Genomic DNA, 794 nt, shown 5'->3' on the forward strand with positions numbered 1-794 from the left:
AAGGTGAACCACAGAGCAAATGCTGTGGGTGGAGACAATGAGACGGGGAATGGGCACGTGGAGGGGGCGACTGCAATTTTAAACAGGATGATCGGGGAAAGCCTCATTGAGAAAAGTGATATCTGAGCGGAAGCCTGAGGTAAGAGGAAGCAAGCCAGGCAGGTGTGTTCTGGAAAGGGCCTGGTGCGCCCTGGGAGCAGCCAGGACACCGCTGGGGAGGGAGCGGAGTGCGTGGCAGGGAGCGAGCGGCCCTGGAGCAGGAGAGCGCAGACGCCTGGGAGTCGGGTGGAGAAGCTGCTTCCAGAAGCGTCGACTATTTCAGCTGCGTCAAAGCCACAGAGAGTGAACAAGACGAGGACAGGGAACTGGCCAGTATTTAGTAACAAGGAAATCAGTGGTGAGCGCGATGAGAATTCCAATGGAACGGGGTGGGGTGACAACTCGACTTTCAAGGTTTCAGGGAAAACGGGAGGAAATGTAACCAGCGACTAGGGACATCTGTTTTGAGGGGCTGGATGCAAACGGGGGTGGAGAAAGGGCAGAATGTAACTGAAAGGGCGGTTGGTCAAGGGTGGTTGATTTTGTTTGTTTTTTGGTTTTTGTTGTTTTAATGTGGGAGATGTTACAGGTTGTTTACGTCCAACACGGAGGAGAAAAGGCCGATGCCAGATTGGTGTGAATCGCTAGAGAAAAGCCCCTGGGCAGGTGGAGGGAGACTGAGCCGGAGCACAGGTGTGGGGCAGCCTCCCACAGCACCCGCCAGGCCTTCCTAAGGCTGAGCAGAGCAGACGCGT

The sequence above is a fragment of the Pteropus vampyrus genome, unplaced genomic scaffold, assembly GCF_000151845.1.
Source record: "Pteropus vampyrus isolate Shadow unplaced genomic scaffold, Pvam_2.0 Scaffold6, whole genome shotgun sequence".
In the NCBI taxonomy this organism is placed as follows: domain Eukaryota; kingdom Metazoa; phylum Chordata; class Mammalia; order Chiroptera; family Pteropodidae; genus Pteropus; species Pteropus vampyrus.